Source organism: Haliaeetus albicilla, chromosome 6 (assembly GCF_947461875.1).
Source record: "Haliaeetus albicilla chromosome 6, bHalAlb1.1, whole genome shotgun sequence".
Taxonomy (NCBI): Eukaryota; Metazoa; Chordata; class Aves; order Accipitriformes; family Accipitridae; genus Haliaeetus; species Haliaeetus albicilla.
The window spans coordinates 34928405-34955288 of NC_091488.1; the positions used below are offsets into that span (position 1 = coordinate 34928405).

At 39.2% G+C, this 26884-nt stretch overlaps 1 long non-coding RNA gene across 1 annotated transcript; it reads right to left on the reverse strand.

Annotated features, from left to right (window-relative positions):
• Window positions 1-1770: 1770 nt before the first annotated feature.
• Window positions 1771-25177, reverse strand: LOC138685698 (uncharacterized). Its single transcript, XR_011325081.1, has 3 exons — window positions 24890-25177; window positions 12051-12158; window positions 1771-3163 (listed from the first exon to the last, which is right to left on the reverse strand). It is a non-coding gene; the product is annotated as an uncharacterized lncRNA (long non-coding RNA).
• Between the last annotated feature and the right edge of the window lie 1707 nt (window positions 25178-26884).

A 26884-nucleotide genomic window follows, 5' to 3' on the forward strand; every position in this document is an offset into this window, starting at 1 on the left:
ACAGAATTCTGTTAGAATTTAATTTCTGTCGTGTTACACTTTTAAATGTAATGTCTAAGCTAATCAAAGAAAAAAAAAATTACACTATTTTAAGGTTTTCTGGAGACGGTTGAAATACCTAATCTTAAAATAACCCTGATTTTTATGGTAATCTTTCAGGGGAAAAAGACGTTCCTTCTTACTATATTACCAGCCAGGCACTTGTCTTATAGAAAGAATGATTAAAGAAAAGTAAACTGTGGAATAACTAGGAGGTTTTTTTATTCTTGTGTACTTACTCAACGGAAAGAGGTGATGAGAATACTAACTAGGTGGAGCTTGAATAAAATTAACAAAAATAAACTAAAAATAAGGAAGAGCTTTTCAATTCCAAATGGAGGAAGAAGAAAGGAACTATATTATCACGTGCACCTGCAGCAGCTCTTGTGGTCTGCAGCTTTACAAAAGCACAACATAAATTACTGTGTAAAATCTATGAAGCTGACACAAGACTCTGGTTTCTGAAGTAGCTGCCACACAAACTCCACTAGAGTTGCTAGAGCAGGGAAGGAAAATTAGAAAAGTCAATACGGTATTGCCTTAAATAAAGACTTCTTGCCAAAAATATACACAACAAAACCATCACTGGATGGGGAAACATAAAGACTTTTTTTATTTATAGAGGTTATTTAAGAAAAATAAATACAAAAAATAGAAAGCCAGCAAAAAGCAAGCATATCTTCAGAGAGGAAAGGGGCAAAAATCTCATGCTAATGTTAGATTTTCAAGATTTTGTAGTGCCCAATTAATCAGTAGTTCATTAACCTCTTAAGCCCATGGACTGCCTGTAAAGTAAAAATCTTAGTGCTGAAAACCCCATGAGAACCTCTATGCTGCTGAATAGCATAGAGCATGTTAAAGATATACAGAGCTTTGTATAGACATCTGCAATAAAGTCAACTGTTGCACCTTGAAAGGGCCCTGCAGGTGCCATGACTTCCATTTATCAGAAATTTAGTACCTTAAAAGCAGAAGTTATTTGGGCAGCCCAGGACCTGACTGCATAGAGTTTGGCCAGGGAAGCAGAAGCCACTGTTTGAAAGTGAACACTTAATGTATTTTATACTCCTGGAGTGTTAAGACCCAGGAGAGACCCCAGGAGTAAGAGAAATTACAGTTCTAGTCTATATATTCTCTGACTATTCAATAGTCAGAGCAGCTGACGTCCTAAAAATAAGAGGTGACTGACCCTATATCTCAATAAAGTAACGAAGTATTGGTAGCTTCTATGTTTTGGAGGCTAGTGTACAATTTTTAATGCTTCCTAGTCGTTTTGTACAAATGACCACTGGTTCTCTACCATCTGTCTGAGGTGCACCAGAAGCTCCATGGAAAAGAAAGTTTAGCAATAACTAAAGAATGAGTCTCATTTGGATCGGTGTGCAGGCTACCACTAGAACATTATAGTGCTGAAAATAGTTCCTTATCTGCCCTCCAGTTCATAGGGCCAGATGATATGAACTCCTTGTAATAAAAGGCAGAAGAACCCCTAAGGATATTAGTTTGCTGGGAAATAACGATAAAGAAAGAAGCTGTTAGAGTGAAAGATGGTGAGCTTGAAAGGGGAGAAATGAAAGAAAAAAGAATGAAATATTTTCAGAAACCAACATGAGTGCCAAGAAGGGGGAAAAAGGGAAAGAAAACTGAAAGTTACAGAGTGACCTTTACTTTTAGCATGGAAAATAAATGTTTCCTTTTATAGTTTCTTGTTAAAATAAGACCAGTAAGGGATCATGAATCTTTATACTGTTTTATAGTTTCCCTTTCAGTGAACCATTTCAGTTTTACACACAATTTTATAATGTAACTCCATAAGAAACTAAGCTTACCCTTAAAATGCCATGATGAGAGCCTATGTAGCTGCAGCTACATACACACACACTTATGTCTGAGTAAAAAAGAATCTGTAACATTTTTTTAATTCACAAAAAAAAATGCTTTGAAATTGAACTGAAATAATATTTCCTAACAGCCTAATAATTAAATCAAAACAGAAAACAGAATACCCCCCACAACCATACATGCACACAGCTGTAATCACTATTTTTTAGCAGACAGTATGCCTTTGATCTCTCCTGGCCCTCTTCCATCTTCTAGACAGTACAGTCCCAAAGGAATCATTGTCTACCAGATACTTCTCCATCCCTCACCGGCCCTGGACTGCCTGCCTCTGCAGCAATGTCATATGGAAAACACAGTAAAGGTCCTGCAGCAATGTCCTGCTGAAAGTGAGGAAGTCAATGCCCACAGACTTTTTATCTGACTTGTCCTCGCCCTGGAAATAGACCCCTTACTTCGCAGAAGTCCATAAGCTCTGCTAGAAAAGAGGATGAACGTGCCACAAGTCATCTTTCCTCGCAGCTGTAAATTAGGGATTGCCTCTGTGTGCTGACCCCGAGGAGGTTGTTAGGACCCCGTTATCCATTAAGTATTTTCTTATGGAAGACCTTTGCTGATGGTGCCTGAGTGAGCAGGACCAATTTGGGGTATAGCTCAGAGCCAATAACTTTCAGAATATCTGGAGATTTTTCTATTTTCCACAAAGTTTACCGGTACCAAAGCCCAAACTCTAACACTAGCACGTCAGTCCGGTAGCTTTGGTGTGACCTTGACACTGGTCCTCTAGCCTGGCATGTAGATCACAGCTCTGATACCAAGACACATTTAGTTCTTTCCCTGAAAACACTTCCTTTGGTTTCTGGAAATGGCTGTTTTCTGCTACCTGCTTTGCAGTGTATGAGGGTTTCTGCTTTCATAGATGGCTCAGATGTCCCTCAGCATAGCTCTAGTATTTAATCTTGGCTGCATTACGGTACTTTTCATGTCTGTGTCGGCTCCTGTTGACTGCTGCACTAATCCAACATTCCTCTGCAGGCAGTGAGGCAGAGAGGAGTCGTCTTCTTTCCTTACTGATGATTTCAACTATTCTGGTCTGTATCGGGCATTTTTAGGTAGTTTGTGAGTCTCCATAGTGCATACTTTTTCTTGGTTTAAAATGTCTTTCCTCCACTTAGTTTATAGACAGCCAGACCAAGTCATGCATGGCTTCAAGATCAGACCCATCCGGCAATTCAGTTCTGGGTAGTTCCTCCATTCAGAACATCCTCTGGATAGCCTGGATTTCCTGGAAAATAAACAAACAGATAAACAATAAATAAATAACACCAAAGTCACTAAGATCCCAAAGGTTTTGTAGCAGTCTAATTCATCTCATGTCCTGCACTTTAGTACTTGTCATCAGACTAGAGCAGAGGAAGGAGGAAGGGAAGGGAAAAGTGCAGATCACCTTCCTTCCCTTCACCATGGCCAGTGACGGTCCCTGTCCGCCTCCCTTGCAGAGGACAGGGTGAGCTTATCCAGGTGGGATGTGGGTCGGTATGCAGAAACATGGCATGGCCATAGGGTAATTTTCCTCTGCCCAGAGTGACAGAAACGCCCCTATACAATATCAATTAAAGTGATGCACTTATTTTAAAGCTGTCTCCAGAACTTCTCTATCCCTTCAATTTATAAAGTATTTTGACATGTTCAACTCCATTTGTGTTTTAAGCTCGGTTTTTGAGCTCTGATTTTGCCAGGAATTCAGTAGCAGAGAAGAAAACCTAATGAGAGAATTTTCTGTCCCTTGAAGTCAATGCCATACAATGAGAATCCGTGTGATATGCCAGGGAATATTACATCTTTTGTTCTCTTTTCATGCTAGATACAATGGAGCTTTATCAATGAAGTCATACTAGCAATAACTTCTAATAAATATATGGCACATAGTAGCTAAAAGGAGAAAGAAAACAACTTTAATGACAGATACAAGACCCTTCTGTTTCTGGAGGGGTTATTATAAGTGGCAGCAGTGGCCTATTCTTCAGTCTCCTGCTTTTTGATATACTGAGATTCAGGGCTGGTCTTAAAATGGATGTGTTGCCTTATAAATTACATAGCATATTGAAGCACGCTTATGACATGCTGCCAGATTTATAGCCTGCTGCTGACTATCCCCTAGATCAGACCCGCTCTTCTCTGCCGGCCGGTAGAGGCTCAGGGAAAAGGAAGGATGGACGCAGCAAAATTGACAAGAAACCAGAAGGACAGAGGAAACACAAACCCAGGCGAAAGGCTAAAGATAAGAAGCCAAAGCAGCTGGTTTTGTTGTGTTTTTCTGTCAAGTTTCGTGACAGGGAAGACATTATGGGAAGTTATCCATCCTGACTTCCCTTTCATTAGATGGGTCTTTCTGTCAGCACGGTGCCTCCACAGAAGCGCTTACGGTTTCCACCGGTGCAAAGACTGCAAGCACACCTGACATGGCACATTCACGTACCGCTGGAATAAGAGGGAGAAGTGAGAAGTAATCCCTGACAGAGGCCTGAAATAGCAAAGCAGCAAAGGAGAAAAGCCTCAGGCTGCCTATTTACCATCCCCAGCAGAGGAACCCCAGCTGCTCCGTGTGCCGTGAGGCTGTGCTCTTTGCCCCCATGCTGGTATAAATCATCACCAACTCTGTGACGTTAATAGAGTTATATCAGCACAGGGTCACAATCAAGTCCTCTGGTGTTTCCACTTCAGGATATATTTCCCATTATGATTTCTAAATGTGCAGAGAGGCAAGTGAATGCACATGCACACACACTGACATGCACCATTCCTCTGCATTTAGACACTGTGAGGACTAAATGGATGTTCCTCCCCCGAAAATGAAATAAAGGCAAGGTAAACAAAGCAGTTTGCAACTACTGCAGCAAGTAGTGCTGTATGTGCTTATTTTTAATTAAAATGTCAAGTACCTGTTCTGCCCAACAGTGATCTGAACTGAAAACCTCTTTCCTGAGTCAAGCTGAGCAAGACTTACATCTGCATTTCTTCTGTCCCAAATTATTGTTTGAAATCAGCCAGCTAAAGTAGACTCCTGATGTGCATACACTCTCCCCTCTCCCAGAGCTGGAGACAAACATTCAGAAGTTTTGCTTCGTTTGATTGTCACCCTGAAAAAACATATCAAAACCCTGGAAATAGGTACTGCTTTCCACTTGTCAGCCCCAGTGACTGGACCCAAGAGATCAGTAAATAAACCTCCAGTGTTTACTACTATTGCAGTTCTAATCCATCTGCCCACTCCTCCAAATGACTTCCATTTCTCTGGGCTCCCACAGTCCAGTTTTCCTCATCTTGCTGATGGGTATGCTCCCCATCATCCCAACAATCCCCTACAGTTCTTGTGTCCCCCTCAGCACAGTTAAGTATCCACAACTGATCCTGCTCATTGTAGCATCTGATTGAGCCCACAGGCATTTCTTGGTGGCACCCTTGTCTTCTACCGCATCTAAATGTCTGCCATTGCTTTCTTTCCTGAACATGCTACTGTTTGTCCAAAACAGCTGAAAGGAAGTGACTCACGCACGTCACCGTCGTAACAGTGTGTGTTACAGCATTCTGTGTCAAGAAGGTTGATTGAAACATTTTCCTGAGGACGCTTTGAAACAAGGGTTGGAGTACCAGATATAGCATGCCTTTACAAAAATAGGATTGAGATGGATGATAGCAGTAAGTGAGCCACTAACATGGACAGAGACTGACATAATCAAAAGAAAACATAGAAATGTGTTGCACAATATTAATTAATGGCATAGTTTTACTTGAGGATTTCAAGTAGGTTCAATAGTTTATTCAGAAGAGACTCTCCAATTCATTTAAAATTATTCTACCAAACTTATCCTAGTAGGTCTGTATTTTGGTTACAAAAGACCTGCAAACAAAACAAACAAAAACCCCAGCAACAATGTAGGTGGAGTGATTCATCCTTCTAAAAATACATTCAGGGTTAAGACTCTTTAGTCTCTGTGGAAAGACAACCAGCCTGGGCTGGGTAAGCAGCAAATTAGCAGGCATCTTAAACCCTGCAATCGAAAATCCACCTTCACTTTTGAAATAACACCAACCAGTGTAAGGTCAGAATTGTGAAGTGAACAGGTTTTAATATTTTTTAAGGCAATAGTGCCTCAGCAAACTACTCCCTATAAAAGAACATCCTGTACGTATTCTGGGAGGATAAAGACAGCCCCCCCCCAGGAGAGCTCACATACTTGATATAAGATGAGAGACGTTATCTGGAACAAGCACAGGATAACTATAACACAATGAAATTCAGTGATCACAAGATACCAGTTATATAGAGTCATAGAATCATTTAGGTTGGAAAAAGACCTTTAAGATCGAGTCCAACTGTTAACCTAAGACTGCCAAGTCCACCACTAAACCATGTCCCTAAGCTCCCCACCTACACATGTCTTAAAGACCTCCAGGGATGGTGACTCCATCACTTCCCTGGGCAGCCTATTCCAATGTCTGACAACCCTCTCAGTAAAGAAATTTTTCCTACTATCTAACCTAAATCTCCCTCGTCTCAACTTGACGCCATTTCCTCTCTTCCTATCTCCAGCCACCTGACAGAAGAGACCAACACCTCCCTTGCTACAACCCCCTTTCGGGTAGTTGTAGAGAGCGAGGAGGTCTCCCCTCAGCCTCCTCTTCTCCAGGCTAAACAGCCCCAGCTCCCTCAGCCGCTCCTCATCAGACTTGTGCTCCAGGCCCCTCACCAACTTGGTTGTCCTTCTCTGGACACACTCCAGCACCCCAATGTCTTTCCTGCAGTGAGGGGCCCAAAACTGAACACAGGACTTGAGGTGCGGCCTCACCAGTGCCCAGTACAGGGGGACGATCACCTCCCTGCTCCTGCTGGCCACGCTATTTCTGATACAGGCCAGGATGCCGTTGGCCTTCTTGGCCACCTGGGCACACTGCTGGCTCATATTCGTATAATACAGTATCACAAAATGCAAATTATCTCTAACAGGAATATATATATGTATCTTTTTAACCAGCATCTGTGCTGCTGCACATCTGTGTATCTGTGAAGCTTGGTTGTGACAGATGCAAAATATTTGCATGTGTTTTATGAGTTAAGGGCAGAGAATTGTCACTTTCAAAGTACATGGTGGTAAAAGAATGTTTAAACACAGACACATGAAAGGGAGGGTTGATCATTTAATTTCTGTACTCGCCAGTAGGTACCTCATTCATCCAAAAAAGTGTCACCATGTCACTATTTGCAGACTTGAGGAGCTAATTGATGCAGCTGCAGCTGAACTCAATATTTTTGCTGGCAAAATAACACGACACGCTGTGGAACTACAACAACCTAAAGGAGTTGCAGGTGGTCTGCTGAGAGATGCAGCAGGAGACCAGGTTCACTCCATGAGCACAAATGCAGCCTCGTATCAAAATGGAGCGAGACTGTACGTTTTGTGCATGTGTGAGGTTGGCCGAAGCCTGGGAAACCCTGAGCAATTCCCGACCTGGGGGATTAGAAGGTGAGCAGTTGGAATACCGGTGCTGTATAACTTTGGGATATCTCATTTAAAGACACAATCCGTCCCACTATCAGAAAATCTCTGAAAGGATTTTGCCCATTCTGCCTATTGTCAAGGAGGAAAGTAACTGCAGCATCTACTATGGCTGACTGCAAGATAAGTCAGCTTTAATTACACATATATTTCTAGAAGGGGTATTTGAAAGACTTTGGATTTTGAGCTCTTGATATGTCATTGCAGACTTAGTATGTAGTGGGGATGTATAGATGCTAGCTGTTACTTTCCACGTTATTTGAATTAGTCTTAAATTAGGAAGAGTGACAGATTTATTAGAGAGCCTTTATGGGCTTTAGTCCATATGCCCACACAGTGTAAAAAAAAGTTGGAACTAACATATTACTGTAGACAAAGGTTTTATGTAACATAATGATCTGGCCTTTACCAACAGCCTGAATCAGAAATTTCAAATTTGCATCCCCCTTTTTACGATACTTGCTTCAAACTCTTGTCCATTCTAATATCTCATGTGCTTTTTTTTTCTTTTTGAGCATTTTGGGAAGTGAAGATACACTAAAGCAACACCCAGTGATTCTCTGAATAGATATAGGTCACCTAATTCAGATGATTCTTTTTCCAAATTATTTGGACTTTCCAGTAGATAATTTTATTTAATCCCAATATATGAAAGTGTTCTAGTCAGCTGAAAATTTTGATACTTCTGTTTTTATCCTGTTTTCCAAACCACACTTTAACATAAGGAACAATTTCTTAGTACAGAACACTGTGGTATGCCCTATTAACCCTTGCCATCTTGTAAAACAATGATCTATTTGTATTCTTTTTATGTTCTTTGGATATATCTTCTCTTGCTTGGTGACTGCTTTCATGATGGTCTATGAGTATTAAACCACCAGAAACCGAGATGCCTAATGCCTGCCAGTTTTTCTCATACATCTAGCTATCTTTTGATCTTAACAAGGTACCCACATCAGGAATAAGGATTTGGGGAATCTTCCTAAAGCATCAAAGCATCAGACCAGGATCTACTTTTGTCCTCTAGAGTGTTTTCATAGTGCTCAGTCTGAGCTCTGCAGGAGTGGAGTCACTGAGAATTTGTTGGATTGCATCAGTCCTTTACAGCACCTACAGTTGGGTCAAGGGACTGATCTCTGCCACAAGCCCTGGGTACAGGAACACAGAGAGCATAATCTACAAGAAAAACTTTTAGAGCCCATGTTAGTTGTACATTTCCCAGCATGGTGAAACAGCTGTATTCTTCTCATTACTTCTTTCCAGAAATAACTTAAAAGTAACAGTCCCAACTTTTTTTCAGATTTAGAAACAAAGCACATCATTAATGCTGTATAGGAGAGACTCAAAACATTTTAAATGAGGGAAAAAAAGGTCACGTTTCCCACCAGCTAAACTTGGTAGGAAACATGGAGTATTGTACTGTGAGTTACTACAGCTACTTTACATCAACTACAGAGAACATGATCATCACCACGAAGAGCTTAGTAGACACTCCTGTAGAGAACTCTGTGCCTACAGCCACAGCAACACCTTCCTGGTTTTGAAGAGAAACAACAAAAAGCAGTATAACTGCATATTCAGGTAATTTTTCATTCACAAAGAGCAAGTTGGGGAACTGCTTTTTGTGAATCCTGTTTATGTTAAATGTAATATATGTATGCTGGTAGTTCTCAATATATTTTTACTGCACTGAAAAACAATGGGAACCTGTAAATTCCCCTGCCTGTAATAGAAAGACTATATAGCCTTTTAGATAAAGTACTTTTTTTTTTTTTCATTAAACTAATGCTACACAAACAATTGTATTCAATAGTTGAGCTTAGCAACACTGCAGGAGGACATGTTATGAGAAGCTTTTTTACTCCTGAGACATTAATGTTACGCACAGGAAATAATTATATATAGCAAATGGAGGAATGTGCAAATTTACCAAATGTTTATTATTTTGAATCCTACACTCCTGTATGTTTGCAATCATAAATCACTCCTCACCTAAGAAACTGAGTTTCAACCTCTCATTTTCCTTAACTAAAGCACTACCCATGGTGCAGGCAACAAAAGCCTTATAGCACACACACAAATAGCTATTATACTGGATTTACACCTCTTCTCCTCTTCAAAATAATCTTCCTGCTCATAACATTTGATCAGTTAGTGTAGAAACAAATACTATAGCTGTATGGGTGAAACTTGGGGATATTTATCTATGCAGTATAAAGAAGCAATTTTATATCATGGATTGAAAAAGATAAGGGTATAGGTAGACAATTCATGGCTGACAGTATGTGTTCTAAATATAGCCACTCTACCAAAAAGTGTAAAGAAGCAACAGCAAATTCTCTTGCCATGATACGCTGCCTTGTCAGTTAGCTTCTTTCACTACTGCACACACATATAATAAAATCAGAATAAAGAGACATTAAATATAGATAAAGTATTTATCAAGAAAGCACCTAAGTGACAGGAATTAATTTAGAGGCACACTCTTCAGGTTGAGGAGGAAGGAATAATGACAAACAGTCATACTGTGCCATTTGAGCTGAAGCAGAGAAAGTTTTTTTATATTGAAGCTATTAACAGTTTTTATTTGCGAGGAGAAACTATTGATTGGCATTATGGTCAAGTATATTTAGTAGAGTAAAATTCTGATGGTCATACAGAGTATGCATGATTGTGTACAGCAATATAAAGGAACTAATGGAAAGACATTGACACTCCCCCATTAATCATCCACACATAGGCATGCATTTTGTTTGTACTTCATTTTAGAAATACACTTGACAATTACTTTTTCATTGAATTTTGAAACTTATTCCTGTTCTTAATTACCACATCTGTTCCCTGGAAAAATATAATCACCTTACTTTACCATACACTGAACATGTCTCTGGATACAGAGAGGGGGAAAAAAAAAAAAAAAAAAAAGAAAAAAAAAATCAGTGAGAACACATTTTCAAAAACTCAGCATTTCTATCCACTGGTTCCCAGAAGCCACAATGAATCACACCCAGTTGTGTTTTCTAAAGGTAAAATTCCACAGAACCAACATTTTATTTAGCATCCTAAATAACAGCTTAAGATTTGAGGATCAGTTTGTTACAAAATTCTCCACATTACTCAAAAGTCACGCTTCCAAGTTCAACATTTCTTAGCTTCAATTTCTAAACCAACTCATTCCTGAAATACCGGACATTTAAAAAAGCAGAGGAAAACTGAAGCATATCGTTGAAGGCGGACTAACGTAATACCCAGTTCCACGTTCAGCTGATGCAGAGAGAACATTTCTGCAGCACATTCTTGAAAAAACAGCAATAAGAATGCAGTACAGTTTAAGCAGAGATTTACTAGTGGGTAAAGTGCATCTAACATGGTCACACTTTTAAAAGAAAAAAGAATTCATTGAAAGACTACAAATCTCACATGAACACACTTTTTATATATGTACAAATTATACACAAGGCAAATAAAAGTCTCAATGAATTCTAGATATGGAAGTATTTACATTAAGGAGGTTATTCACGGTAAGATACCCATGCAAACACAAGGAATGGAGTAGTCATTGGAGACGTGAAAGCCAGAGCTGATTCCTGGAAGGAACTCACATTATTATTAAAAATTCCATATTTAGTTTAGAAAAATAAAGACCCATGCAGCCAAAGTCCAGGAAGCGGACTTTGTATACTTTTGTGTAAATTAATGCAGGTAAACTAATTTGATGCCTGTGGAACCTTATCATCACAGAATAACTTTTGCACAAAATAGTTTTGGGTTTTTTAGCTACTGTACCTTCCCACGTGGTTTAATTCCTTAGAGAAAGACTGCTGCACAGCTGTAAGACAGTGCATATAGGTGTAAGATGCTACAGAAATCCAAAATTAATTCATGTCATCATTCACAGAGAGAGTGAGTGCATTGGTGACAACATACTTGATAACTGGCTGAGTTGTTAACTGTAATAAAATTCTTTGCAACAGAGAGGCCTGATGTTTTTATTAAGCTGGTTCTTAGAAAACCATTACTGCAGCAGAGTTGTGACAGTTGCAATTTTTTCCAAATTATGGCACTCTTGAGTGTGGAAACACTGAGATACAGAACAGAGGAGCATCTGTTCTTGAAAGAAATTATTTATGAGTATAAATAAGAACGTGTACGTGTATGTATGTGCGTGTGTATATACATACACACATGCACATACATGTACCACATCATACATAGACAAATACTGTCACTGAATTATTTTCACATGTGGCACACATGGCAGTAGTACAGATCAGTACACAAGCCCCATCCGGAAACAAGCAAAAATAGATCTGGCGGATTCCAAAACTCGCCAGTGGTTTTTGCTCTTGAAAAATTGTCCTGTCTGCTGACAGCAATAGAGGTTTTAAAAACCTGCACAACTCTCAACAGTTTCAGGACATGTGTACCAGCCTATTAACCAGTAAGTTATCCAACAGACTAATTGTAATCCACCATTTTCAGTTAATTGTATGTTTGCAAAAACTTCAGCCACTTTAACTAAAACTCTCCTGTAAATTATCTACATACGTTTGCTTCTTCTGTGCCCCTCTCTCACTTCAGTTTGTTTCCAGCAAAGTCTATCCAAGGAAATACCTTTCCTTGTGCAGCTCTCTAGCTGGGAGTCTCTGGCTGTGAGTCAGAGCAGGCACCTGTGATTCAGCACGGATGACCATCCTGTCAGGGATGTTCCTTTTGCCATTTCTGCAAAACACCAGTAGACAAAGACAGAAATAAGATTTTAAGAAAAGAAAACAACCAAGAGCCAAAGAACATTTGTGGATAGTACTGCTAGAGTTTTATAGCTCAGTCTCCCAAAGCTAAGGGAGGCTGAGCATGACTTTTCCTACCAGCTGTAGCTCCAAACTCCTGAGGTTTGTGCTGGGTCTAAACTGTGGACTGAGTGATGTTATATTTCTGCTGTCAAGAAACTCAAGTGAAATGCCGAGAAAGAGAGCACACCCTCCTCTCCTCTAGCGCTGGTTCACGCAGAAGGTAGCAGCCATTCTCTTAGCAGCCCAAATGGGAACAGAAGTCAACAGGGTGCTGCAAGGAGATTTCCAAGGAGTTAGTTTGAAGTATTAAAAACCTTGAAAGTAAGATATGCAAAAAGAATGTAATTAGAGGTGGAAATTCAAACATACTGAGAATGAAGAAAAATAAAATTATTTAGTAATTTTGTCATTTCTAAGGGAGTCAATGCCATCAGTGTTAAAGGAATTGAAGAGGGAAGGTGAAAGCGAGTGTTGGAGGAGAATCAAGTTTGCTGCACCTACTGAAACTCTTGCTGCACCTACTGAAACTCTTGCTGCACCTTGCACAAGCGATGATTTGGTTCTGTAGTCTTCATGTGCTGAATTTCTGTGATCTACTGTGAAAAGACTCTGAGTTCCTAAGTTTCAGCGGGACAGAATGGGAGCTGCTTTTCCAGTAAGTGATGTGTACATTATGCTGCATCCTCTAGAAAGTTCTAAGTATCAAACCCCCAGCATTAACAAATACTTTCCCATGATTATTTGAATTACTGCTTGCAGATTCTAGAATGTAGTGACTCCCCCAGAAGTGCCAAGATGAACAGCTAGTGAGGAAATTAATCATTCAGCTGGCGCAGCAAGGTCTAAAGATTATCCTGTAAAGGACGTATGATATTACCTATGTGCAGAACACTGGGGAGAGGGCAAAATACTGCTGCCCATCAAGCATCTTTACCCCAAACTAAGGTAAGAGGAAACTAATACAATATGTACTTATATAATCAAAGGTTATAAGAAAATATATTCTCTGTCAGGCTAAGATACGTTACACAGCAGCCAAATACTGACATTTTTAATTGATTCAGTCCCCAATATTGTTGTTTAATAATGTTCTTTTACAATAATATGTATGTGAGTAAGTGGAAATACAGGCATAGTGATCTGTTACACCGAGCATTACCCTAATTCAGCAGTACAATTGGCATCAATTGACTCTGTTGTGAATAAAGGAAACTACCTCACAGAGAGCATCTCGTGGAAGGATAATGTTCTTAAGAAAGCATAATTCTATAATGCCACCAAATATCTCAATAACACAGTGAATTTGCCATGTTACTTGTGTACACATCCAGATTCAAACTTAGATTTAGTCTTTAAGATGAACTTCTTGAAAGCGGTTATGTATGTTTGTGTGCCTACATGCCTGCAGGCAACTACAAACCAAAGTGTACTTCCAAAAGTAAAATGAATAAGGTTACACCCCTAATCAAAGCAATGAAGTCTACATTTGTACAATTCCATCAAGCTGTTCAGACTTACACACCACACTAGTCAGTCCTCTTGGGACTGTTAATATCGGGGAGAGGTAAAAGGAAGCATTAACCATTTTTAGTTTAGATACAAATTTTCTGAAAGAAGCTTGATTTAGCAGTGGCCCTGGATAAAGGCAACTGTGCCTGATATTGTGGATGCCAATTAGTTTCAAATGCCAGAAAAAGATACAGCTCTGGTGAGTTTGATATACAGGAGAAAACATGAAATATCTGCTCTTCCAAAGCCGCAGCAACAACATTAAATATTTTGCCAAGATAACAACATGCTCCATCCTCTTAGGTGGATGTTGCACAAAGTAGTAGTGAGGAGAGATCAGCCATCCCCACCCTTTCCCATTTTCATCTTCTAGAGCAGACTAAGAATTCCAGGAGTCTGTAGATATTCCAGATGCAGATTTAACTCAGGTTTCAGTACACTGAAATTTTGTCAATGGAAAAGGTACAAGATTATACTCAAGTGACACAGGCTACACCCCTGAATATATGGATCTTCTTGTAACTTATTCTGGTAACTTTTACAAGCTCCAAACTGAAGGGCAAAGTCTACGTGCCAGGACAGCCCATTCTTGCCGTCCCCTAACTGCTTCCATCTATCTTATAGCCACACACATGAAAAAAAACCACCTAAATGTCTAAAATTAAGATCCCATGCTCCAGTGTTGGCACTTTGACAGAAACAGTCAGATCTCAAACTTTGTTCAGTGAACACTAGCATGGCAATTCATAGAAATCAGAGTTTGAAGAGTTTCCATTTTCCCTTAAATGTTGATCATGTAGGTCAGACAGTATTTCCCAGGCTGCACCAATGTCACCTCTCCCTTCTTGCCGAGCTGTGGAATGACATGAGAAGCCTGATCCAGAGATGAAGATGAATTCATGAAGTACCAAAATACAAATCCCACCAGGCATTAAAAAATTAACAGGTTTTTGGACACAAGCCATATCATATTCAACTGTTAGGCAAAATATTTAACTTTTCCCATGGGAAAAGCAGATCTCTCTTCTCTTCCAAAACATTTTGGTTTGTTTTGGTTTTGTTTTTTTTTTTAAAAAAAGGAAGTGTTAGCCAATATCTCTGTTAAAGATAAAAAAAAGACTGAAACTACTTTTTGCAATTTCTATGTATGAACGGTGTTTCATTTTAAGCTCTTCTAGAGTTTGCATCATCCAGATTACATGTCCAAGTCTGTTAAAGTCAGCTAGAGGATCAGGACCTGATGCTCTAGTTAAACTCCAATTCCTCACTTCTGGTTGCTGGTCAAATCTCTGTAATAATGTCTTCATTAAAATCAGAAATGTCTAATTAAAAGAAGGTGGAGGGAAACCTCTTGTTTTTCTCCGTTTTGTTTTCATTGGGTTAAGTTCTACATAAAGGTAATTTAAAAATAAAATTAAACTAAAAAAAAAAAAGAAGACAAGTCATTAGGGAATTCTGCAGATAGAAATATTAAATCTTCTCTCCGTTAAAGCCAGCGTATCATCTATAGAATGATTTTAAGATATAGAAAATTGTATATAGTATACATTGCATGATAAAACAACACAATGAGTTCATGTTAGCCACAGAAAGAAAAGTCAAGTTAACCAGTCTTACAATTCATAGTAAGCTGGAACATGCTAAGAAACTAACTTCTCTAAAAATGAGTCTGCAGGACTTTTCATGCCTGCAAATATGCATTTTTAAAAATTACATCTGGATGAAACCTATACTATTGGAGGCATCTGATCCATCTGTTGTCATGTTACTTTTCTACTAAATATCTATTGGCTGCAAAATATTTCATGAGCAGACAGAAAAAAGAGCTGTAACATTTAATATTAAGGAACATGTTCAGAAATATTCTTTTCTTCATAAATGTTTGTATGCCTGTTTTAACCCTCTTTTCTCTGTCTTTCAATATTTTCTAGCTTCTGCCTACACCTGCAACAAATTTGGCGCGTAATGTTCACAGCTTTGTATGAGATTCAAGTATAAGACACACTGAGGGAGGATATGATTGTGTACAGATGCTTATTTTCATTCTGTGATGGATTTTTCCTTTCCTATCCAGACTTCTCTTGGTGGTGTTTAAAGTAGAAAAGGGGTTGAGAGGTGAAATAAAATAAAAAGCGTGGGGTTTTGGAAAGAATTACATGGAATGTATGCGAAATAAACACTTGCAAAGACAGCAATTTACTGTTCAAAAAGCAGTTAAAATTGCCTAGTCCTATTTACATACCTGGGGAGACTCTGTGACCGTTACCTACGTCGGATCCAGTCATCTGAGTAGCGGACAGACCTTGGATTTCGCTGTGTGCTGGTGCAGAGCCCTTCAAGTCCCAACCTTACCGTTAATAAATATTGTTACTTTTGACTGTGCATTTATTTTATCAATGGAATGAACAATTTCTGAAATTCAGATGAGTGTGCACGGCTGGACAGAGCACCAGTCACAGCAACAGCTGGATGGGTTAGGGCAGGAACCAGCCAAAATCCACGTCCTGGCACTTGGCAGCATCCCTGCATTGCACCTCTGTGTCATACGATAACTCATGGAAACGCTGAAAGAGTGAATGACATTATGAGCCTGGATTTAATGCCAGAGATCTTATGCTGCAGCCAGTTTTGGAGAGCATGGTGCCGAGAGCTGTGTCGTGCCTTTGGCATTGGAACAACTTGTCTCAGCCCTTCACGAAGGAGACACAAATGTTTCCACTCGTCACTTTGGTGAGAGCAAGACTCGGAACAGGGAAACCAGGAAATCCCAGAACCGCAATTCTGTTTCTGATTCCTACTCGATATGGAGGTTTAGATTAATCACCCAAGCTCAAATTTCCACAGCCTCACTGTTCTGGGCTGCCTTCAATTTTAATGTTTCGGCCAATATGGCTATCACCAGAACTTCAGAAGTTCCTAGTGCTCCTAAAATTAACTAAAGACAGTCCAAAAAGAAACCCAAGCCACTGAATACCAGGTAAGCAAACTCCACAAACGAGTTAGTCTTTTACAGTACTGTATAGATGTTTCCCACCCCTCAAATTGTGGATGAGGGTGGCTGTCCTTGCTTCAGACTTGCACCAAATTAGTGGTCCCAAGAAGAAAGGGAGCAATATTGTGACATGCCCTGCTTCCTATTTCACAAACCTCCTTGTTTTCGGCATTGTTTTCCTTCTTGCATTCTCAATTTGGCCCTTTTCAGCTTTCAAGGAGAGCTGCTGCCTAGTCAAAGCAAGCAAAAAAATTGATGCCACAGCCAGGGGTTTGAGGAAGTCTTGTAAATTCATCAGCACTACTCTATTTTTATTGCTTTTTTTTTTTTTTTTTTAAAGCACACAAACTACACATCTGGCTGAAGTTTTCATCTCAATTATTAGGTCTCTACAGCTTCCTGTAAAGAGAAGAAAATTCTTATTCAGGCCAGAACTTGTCCAGCAGAGTTCAAACTCTTAAAAAAGAAATCTAACCAAGGTCGAGGAATACAAAGTGAGTCTATGAAGGCAGGTTACATATATGTCAGTAGATCTGAAGGTGATGGATGACATCTATAGGTACCTGTCCTCTGGTTACTCTTGGAAGAATAAGTTTATATCACAGTTGTCAAAGATGAAGCCTTAGTTTAAGGAGTTCATGCTAATCAGGCTATGACTGACATTCTCCTTGGGTCTCCTCCAGTCACGTAAGTAGAGAAACTCCACATGAATCTAAGACACCACTGAGGAATCACAAATTAGGAGAAATTTAAACTGATCTATATGGGACTTGCTTGGAGATTTTACTGGCATCTATTCTATAGTAGCTAATTTTACGCTTATCATTTTACACTAACAAGTCACCTCTTCACCACAGGCCTGCCTAGACATGCCACCATGTTTGCAGACATGCAGACGCACTGCAGGAGCTCACAAAGATACGTGTCTCTCTGGGAGCTATTAGCTCTCTGCTGTGTCATTTCTTAAATTGGCAGATTCTTGCTCCTCTTTCCTCCCCCCACCTTTATTCTGCAAGATTAACCTGCTCTGCAGATTGACATGGGTTGAATGTGGAGTCTGTAGTGCATGGAGCACAGGGAAAGTGTCCTCAGACCTTTCTTATCCTACAAGTATGAGTAGGTATGGCTACTTCAGGGTCCTTCTGAGCTTTTGAAATCATAAACTGCTTTTTCTAGAGTCATTGATTGAATGTTCCTGTTTGACTGTGTTCCTACAGGTGATAGATGTTGCTTGGAAGCCATGAGTCCAGGCTTATCATGCTGCCCTGATTTAATCCAGAGAACATTTATACTTGCTTATGAGCTGGAATTACTTAAGGTTTTGTTTTCAGAGAGGGTTATTTGTGGGGATTTTTTCCTTGTTTTAAGTATGGATTTGGTCAGCAAAAAACACACACTCTCACTGAATTAAATTATTTCTGATTTCGGATGAAGTGAACACGCACAAGGAAAGACACACATCTGGAAAATACAGGAAATGCAATTCAAGTGCTCTGAGTAGATGGTTCAAGTTACTTTTCCCAGGTAATTATTCTCCTGCTCCCCATCTACTCACAGACATTTGCTAACTGCAGCTTCTAACCTCAAGCGCTTTATAAACTTAGAACAGAAACATAAGTCTTTTCAGTCTGTAAATAAGCATGTATACTTTCAGTTTGCCATGTATGCTAAGAAAACATCTTTGGTTTCTGTATAAAGAAAGCAAAGGAAAGCAGCTTTTACCTGGTTTGCCTGAAAACAAATTTATGTCTTCTGCTTATTGTATATGCTTCTTGTCCTCTAAATTACATAGAGCTTAATTTGAACAATCTTTCAGCTAAGAGTAAGTTTTCAATCTGTCAACTTTCCACACCATTCTATTGCCTTTGGTCCTCTACATCCTTAAGAAGTGTAACTAATCCATTACAAATTTCAGTTTGAACAGCTATGCTACTGCAAAAGAGTTTGTGCTCGTACATACCTTAGGCAATTTCCAGCAAAAGTTGCCATTTTTCAGTAAATGCAAGTCCATTTTTGTACCAGTGAAAATATCTGCATTCAAATTTTGCATCAGCCTCTATTTCCTGAAATACTGTAGACTAGTTGCATGTCATCACCCTACATGGCTCCCAAATCCCAAGCCATGCATGAGGAAGAATCCTGTTTGCCTTAAGCTAGAGCTAAATCTTTCAGTTCTCTGTTAAAAATGTCAAATAATTAGAGAGTAGTCCCAGAAATCAACCTGTATTTGAAAATAATTCAACAGTTTGTGTGTGGCAGAGGCAAAATTTTGCACCACAGAGCTTTGCTCTGTGCCATGACTGGGACCCTGAGCCCCAGACACATCCCAGACCTCTTTTGTGTGAGTCTCAGTCCAGCCCCCTGCAAAGGATGCTAGTCCTTGTCAAGGATGCCTTTAATGTCTTCTTGCAGTCACAGTTGTTAAGATATGGTGATAATCCAGGTGTGAACTTTTGCATCTACTGGTTTATCTTGCCCTAAGCCCCATGGCCACCAAGCACCAAGAGAAAACCAGGTCCTCCATCTCATCTCTGCTTTCCCCACAAACGCATCCCTAAATCTCCTCCTACAGCCTTCCCTTCTCAGAAAGTGGGGATTCCTTTCCCTTCGCAGCAGCCCCAGGGTAGCACCTTCCATCCTCTGCCTCTTCCCCATCTGTTTCTTTGCCGTTGGCAGGTAGTTGGCTCGGAAATTAGCCCGGTGTTTGGCATTGTTCCACTTTCCCATCTGGGACCCAGCTTCTGTATTCCCATGCTTCTGCAGGGAAGGATGAGGTTGCAGGAAATCAAGACGGGATTTTCTTCTCAGTGCCCCAGATAAACAGCATGCAGAGACTACCAGTCTCAGCATCTGCCCTTTGCAGAGGAAGCCAGCCGTAAAGCCAACAAATCCAAACCATCAGTCTTAGCAGCTCCTTCCCCAAGTGCCAGCCATGCTCATGAGCTTCACAAGCAAAGGAAAAAGGCAGGATGAGAACTCACTGCAGTCTCAAATTCTTATTTATTCTGAAGTCCCAGTTTCTCATTTTTGTTGGCCTCCCGGTTTCTAAATTTGAACTCTGTTCAATCACAACAAACAACGTGATCCTAAATAATTCAGTAGCAAAAGGCCCCTGTTGAGAAGAATGAAGTTGCTTGAAAATAAGAACATACCTGCAATTCCTTTCACATCATGCCTTGAAACAATTCTCTCTATTAGCAATAGCTGTACTTCACAAGCTTTTAACATTGTTGTCTGGTTTTTTGTGGCTTACTAAAGTTGCCACTAGTGTGTTAAAATTCAAAACATGAACCAGTGGTGAATATAACAAAGTAAGATTCTTAGGATGCCATGGGTATGGGTTTTCTCTAAGCAATATTTTTTTTAGGAACTCACAGAATCCCAACAGTTCAACATCTGCTGGTCCTGCAGCTCCACGAAGGAGTAACCAACTTTATGCCAACAAAAACATCACTGCTAAATCAACTACCTGGCTTAATCCATGCCGTGAAGAAACAGCAAAGCTGTGTATCTAAAACTATTCTAGATTTTCCTACTGAAAGCAAGAAATAATTAATACATTTTAGGTATATATGCATAAGCAAATGCATACACACACCCCCCCCAAAACATTCATAAGCAGGTCAATTTTTAACTGGCAACTTCCTAAGAAGTTTTGGGAAACTCGAGAAGAGTGTAATGGTGTTTATTTTAGCATTCAAAAATGCCACAACACACCTAGTCTTCATTCCTAACGTTTGGCAAATACCTTTGCAGATCCAGCTTGGATCTGTGTGTTGGAAGCTTTGTCTTGAAATTTTTGAAAATCTTTCCCTTAGTTCTTGCTATTTTAACACTGGGCCACAATTGTGTATAAATGAAAACATGTTCAAAAAAACAAACCTAAAATAAGTTATTTGCTTGAGAATTCTGAAAATAAATGCAGAAGGGCCATAATAAAAAGAAAAGTTTTATATCAAATTTTGATATTGAAATTTTATTACCTTCCCCAAAATCAAATTTTATTGAACGTCTGTAAAAATAGCTGTGTTAAAAACTGACTATGCTAGCCAGGACATTGCTGAATGAAGTGTTGTATTTCTGGAGACTCAATTTGATCCAATTCATGGTCACACCGAGGCCAATGCTTAAAGCCCCACTCACTTCACAGGGACTAGATCTTGGCACACAGACTTTGTTACAATGCCCATGTAGATCCCTTAATGTTTTTACACAAATATGTTTCCAGAAATCACATTTAGCAGTCACTAGCAAGTGATATAAGTTGTGTAAATGCAATTAACTAGCCTTAGTTTATTGTATGATTTTAAGACTGATTTTTTAATTTTTTTTTTTTTTTTTACCTTTTCAATGAAGGTAAGATGTCAGGTTGATTTTATCTGTTTTTAAACTCTGCTATGTGTGCATTTGCATTTTGGGGTTTTTTTTTTAATTAACATCTGGAAATGAGCTGCAAGAGGCTGTTTTCCCCACATGAAGCAGCAAAAATTTCTTTCTCGGCCAAAGAATCCCCTGTCACTGCTGATGGCACTTCAGATGCTGTTGCTTAACCTATGAATCTCCACAGGCAAGGACTAACTAATGCCATCCTGGGAGAGCTGCATTCATCACGCAATAGCTCCTTATTCCCACTGTGACTTGCAATCAGCTGTATCCCCATCCAATCAGGTAAACTCGCCTGTAAACAACAAATTCACCCTGGACATTTCCCATACCAGCCTTTCATTAGCTGTCACAGCCTTCCTTTAATTTCATCTGCTTGATGCACCAGTAGTGTCCATTTAAAATGTCACTTTCTATTCACTGGCATGCCGCCAAGGATAACTATTGCTTTCTGCCTACAGTGCAGATAATATTAAAGGTGCACTCTCTCATGACTCTTATGAAAGCAATCACTGTTGGAACCACCAGTATTTCAGAGCTGCCAACAAACCATAATGGAAGGCACACTGAGAGAGGGAATACATAAAAACAAAAGGGCAGCCACTGCCAGCAATTAAAACACTCTGGGCTGGGCATGGCTGGGAGGTCAAAATAAAGGCTGGCTGCCACCGTGGTGTGACCAGACCTGAGAATTGCCACCGAGCAACCCGTGGCACTGCTTGTTCTCAGGCAGGGAGGTTTCTGCTATGGTATGTCTTCTGAATGGATACCACTGGGTTTGCATCTCTCATTTTAAGAATAGAAGCAAATTGCCCTTTCCGTGGCAGACCTACTGATCTAATTACCATTTTATAAGAAATCCGAGTGACAGTCACTGGTGCAATATTAAGACGTCCTGAATGTATTCCTTCCCATACGCAGTTAAGAAAGAACAACAGAAACAAAAAGTGCCAACAAGATCATTTAGTTTGCATCTCTGCTTATTGACATTTCCATAGCAACTTCATTAGGAAAGTCATTCTTTTTTAATGCTTTGGCTTATGTTTTGTTCAGGACCGATCAAAGTCCTGGTACTAATTCTTGCTTTGTCCCCTTTCCAGTGGTGATAATTTTCAGGAAAGATTTTTGGTACAAATCAAAGAAGTCACTCAGAAACAGAACGACAAAGCCTAGAGATCTACATTTTTCACTTCTAAAAGAGTAAGGAATGTATTTGGTCTACCTTGAGGGAGTATTATTCAGACCATGATTCATGAAGGCATTTAAGCACATGCTTCACTCCATTCAAGGCAGTGCTTTAACTTACTTGACTTTCACCTGAATAGGCATCAATGTGAGCCAAAATATGTTCTTCAATCAGGGCCTTAAAACATCTGTCAATCATCACTTACTATACAGGTCTATGAAGTATTAATGCACCAAAGCCAATACAATAAACGAAACCAATAATGTACAAACTGTTACATGCGACTAAAGTAATTCAAAACGTATGGGTTTCTTCATGATCACAAACTAACTCTTAGTTTTTGTATACATTAAGATCTTTCCTCTCTCTTGTTATTCAAGTATTTTGTTAATCATCCCACCTCAGTAACTGAAAATGTATAAAATCCATAGGTCTTTTTAAGCCTCTTGGGTTAAAGTCAGCATTTGATCTTGGAAAGGAAACCTAAATCAGCCTCTCTGGAAAGTCTGCTCTGCGTATTTACAAAATATAAAATTGTATTTCATCATTGTTCCGAAGAGCTAAAGAGATATAATGGAATCATTGAAAACTTCCTATAAAGAAGAAATCATAACGACAGACCTGCAGGGAATTAAACAGAAACACAACTAATACAATTTCTCTCTTTGAATTTCTCCTACAACCTAAGATGAGAAGATCCAAATTCTTTCCCCAAATGATTTAGCTGGGAACAGACTCAAATTAACAGATGGCAAAAGCCAATCTCATTACAGGATGAAATAGAAAAAAGCAAAAGTCCACTATCTGAAGAAGGATAAGGAGAAAACATGGATCTAGCTGTTGAAGCTATTGAAACGTCCCTTCCAACCAGCTACTGCATGCAGCCATGTGACATATATGCATATATATTTTTATATGTATATAAACTAACAAACATCTACTTTTATAGCAAAGTCCTATAGTTTTAAGTCTGTCTGCTGCATTTGAATGTAGGTTCTCAAACAAGCTAAAAAGAAAAAGGAAATTGAAGACAGTTGCTGATCTACCATAGCGTGAGAAAGAGGTAGGAGATTGTATTCTTAGAATCATTGTTGCTTTTGAGATATGCAAGCAAGAAAAACAATGTATTCACGTAACTGCTGTAAACGTGGGGTTTTGTGCCGTCATTTTTTCCATACCTTGTGCTTTCTGAAGCGTGGCAGTTAAGCAAGACAAGGCCTTAATTTAAAGTAATACAGAACTGTGAATTGAAGACTTCTGAAGAGTTGCAGGGAGGTTCCTCCTGAATTAGAGATTGGCTCACATCAAAGAATCCAGATCCAAAGCCAAACCACCTATTTCTTCACACTAAATAAAATCTCTGTAATTATACACAAAGGTTTAATTCCTCTTTCCAGTAGGTGCCATCCTAGGAGCAAATCTTAGGAAAAGGAGAGTGATTTCTCCCTCTCCTAAGATGTACAGCAAATTTTACTTTATACTGAATGTTTGAACATAGCACTAATGTGAGACATAGAAGTGCACAGACATGCTGAACTCTCTCAAACAGCACATGCTAACACCTGAGGATTTCTTGGAGGACAGCTTAACAACTGACACATAGAAAACTCAGGAAAACTATCCCAACAGCGTTCCCCACCTCTTTCACTTCCTCTGAAATGTTATGGTTAAAAGATTGCTTTAACATCTCTGCTTTGATTTATTTACCCTCTCTCATCCCTTATAACTACCTTCTTATGATTCATTCTGGCTTCACAACATGTCATCAGTCATATCAACTCACAGCACAGCTGTATTTCAAGCAGAGATTTACACAGAGGGCACCAAATTTCGCAGTACCAGAATGCAGGACGTGTCCTACATGCACATTCCACTGAGGCTGCAAGGTCATCTGGTGCAGGGTTTTTTTTTCTCTACCAAAGGGAAAAGAGAAAAAAAAAAAAAAAAAAAAGAAGGAAAAAAAAAGGAAGAAGAAAAAAATGAAAAAAAAAGAGAAAGGTTCAGGCTGCCCTGGGAAAAGGCTACTTTTTTTCTCCATTGTGACAGACTCTGACATTTATGCGATGTAAGTATAAACTGCATGACATTATACTATGACACAGTATAGCATGCTGCAAGAATTTATGTCCTCTTCTGACATAATCTATGTCCTCGGTTTTAAGCTAGGAAAAATACACACTGATAATCCTTGTTAGAATGTGATGCCTCTAGAGAAGGTGTTTTCATGCCTTTTATCACTTTTATGACTACCTAATTATGACAGTTGCTACTCAAAGAGCAACTTATATTCGGAAAAAGTATTGCAGCAGTATCTCAGATACCATGTTTTGGTAATTATGAATGAATGAATGCTGATTCTTCTGTAGAAATCATTATCCTAGAAGAGCAAGGGGGGAAAAAACAGATGAATGAACAAACAGAAATTGAACACAATGAATTTTGCCTCAAAGGATGTGTGGGGAAAATGCCTCCCAGAGGAAGGTTGTAAGTTGAGTTAAAAATGGAACTAGAATAGAGTAAAAACTGGGCTAATCATGAATTTACCTGTAGATTTCCTGTGACCTTATGTATAACCTTAATTTTCCCATACCTTATCCCATAGGAAAGAAGCATTTCTTTTCTCACACCTGAAGCTCATTTTGCCTCTTGAAAATTGTGAGGAAGCACTGAGATGCAGGAGGAGCCATCTCATAGCTGGCATAGCACGACTAATCCCTGCAGAGAGCCTGCAATAGTCTATGCAGTGCTACCTGTAAGAGAACTTAGGCTCAGGTTCACTGCGCTGTGAGGCTCAAGCAAGTCTTCTCTCCAGCGTCCACACTGTTCACTTTCGAGTTCCTGCGTCTGATTTTTCCCCAAGCTAGCAGGTTGTGAAAGCAAGTCTCTCAGTCTGACTTTAGCCTCGAGCAAAAGTACAAGCCAAAATGTCAACGGCATAAACAAATAAAGATTTCCAAGAATAGCATTTTATGCAATTTTTAGAACTTTCGGTTGCAAAATGGAAAATCAACCCAAAATTTAAAATGCGTCTAGAGTAGATATATATTTATCTTTTATATAATTAAAATTTCTTTTAGAATTTTTTAAGTCTTAGTAAAGCTATATATTATAAAAACAATAACCAAAGTAAAAAAAATATATATATTTATTACAGAACTATCAAAACTGCAATCTTCAAGCTTACTCTTTTTTAGCTGTTCTCTTGCAAAACTTTTCTACAAAATGTTTTGCTTTCCACAAGATTTCATTTTCTAGTAGAAGGCACTTCAAAGAAAAATTTCCAAGCACTGCTAATGACAATTTATAGATTCAACAAACAATATTTGTCTTGCACTTCAAGACTCTATGTCATCAAGAGCTACCGTGACACAGATGAGCAATAAAATAAACAGAGTTACTTCAGAATTGATCCTGGTTTTATAAAGATTTATATATTGTTAGTAATTTTTCAACAAATCCATCTTTCACAGAGAAGTTTAAAACGTTATGACTTCTAAGCGGTGCCAGACGCTTTGAAAAATATGTTTTGTGATCCTGTAAATTTAAAGGCTAATAAAATACGTATCCTGGAAGTGGGAGAGCAGGCAGAGAGCCTCTGCCCTCTCTCTTACCATGGATTACTGCAAAAGGAGACATTGGGATGGGTGATCCTGGTACTGGAGCCCTCTGACATCCAGGCAGATCTGAGCCCATCTGCTGGAGGAGATCACATGGATACTCTCACGGAAATGGGAAAGAGGGAAAGACAGGACAGACAGACAGACAATGCCAGCGCTGGGTCGTAATCCCTGGGTGACAACCTGCGGGGGCACGGTGATATTCTCCCGTGAGACGTGGCGCGGTATCGCAAGATGGTGCCCTGCTGATGGGGGTGTTAGTGAAGAGGTGGTTTAGAGAAGAGCCATGAGAATGATTAATGGACTGGAAAATAAGCACGGACCCAAGTAGCTTGATCTATTCAGAAATTATTAAGGAGTGCTTACCAAAGGCTACATATACATACATGAGGATGAGAAATTTGATTGTAGAGGGCATTTACAGTCTGTAACACAGAAAGTGTAAGAAAAATAATTAATGAAGCCTCATACAAGAAAAAAGTATAGGATAGGAAAAATAAGATGCAACCTTTTTTTTTTTACGGTGAGGACAATTAGCAACTGGAACAAATTGTCAAGAACTATAAGCGGACTTTTTTCTTTGCTAGAAATTTTAGCATTTGAAATTGATTTCTTTCTTAATTTGAAAATATTCTAATTCAAACAAGATTCATTTCACTGAAGTCATAAGATTTCTGATATGTGAAACAACCAAACAAAAATACATGATGGCTCCCTCTTAATTAGCTGCATTAGGATTTTATTCTTTTGAATATTGAAGCTGAAGTCAGGCCTTCATTGGTTGGAGAACCAAGGCCCTGGCACCCATGTTTTCCCCAAGAGCACACTGTACCAAAGATAGAAACCCCAACCCAATAATGTTGGCAAGAAGAGCTGATTATTTATTTTGATTATATGCATATCTATTTTTCTGGCTCCTGCTCATATGTTCTCCATAATCAGGATTGGAAGGTGATGGAGTCCATAGA